This window comes from Colobus angolensis, unplaced genomic scaffold (genome assembly GCF_000951035.1).
Source record: "Colobus angolensis palliatus isolate OR3802 unplaced genomic scaffold, Cang.pa_1.0 Scaffold511, whole genome shotgun sequence".
Lineage (NCBI taxonomy): Eukaryota > Metazoa > Chordata > Mammalia > Primates > Cercopithecidae > Colobus > Colobus angolensis.
In genome coordinates, this window is record NW_012118611.1 from 210,160 (window position 1) to 210,574 (window position 415).

Here is a 415-nt window from a genome sequence, read left to right on the forward strand (position 1 = left end):
GAGTTGATGGGTGCAGCACACCAACATGGCACAAGTATACATATGTAACAAAGCTGCACGTTATGCACATGTACCCTAGAACTTAAAGTATAATAATAAAAAAAAAATTCTCTCTTTGTCTTTGACTTTGGCAGTCTGGTTATAACATGTCTTAGTGCAGACTTTTTTGGTTTATCATATTGGGGGCCATTTAGACTTCACAAATCTAGATGTTCATTTGCCTCCCCAGATTTGGGGAGTTTTAAGGCATTATTTCTTTTTTGTTTTGTAGGGCATTATTTCTTTAAATAAGCATTCTGCCCCTTTCTCTCTCTGTTCTAGGATTCCCTTAGGTTTTCTTTATTCCTTTTTATTATTATTTTTTTTGCTTCTCTAACTGGATAATTTTAAATGACATGTTTTTGAATTTGCTGAC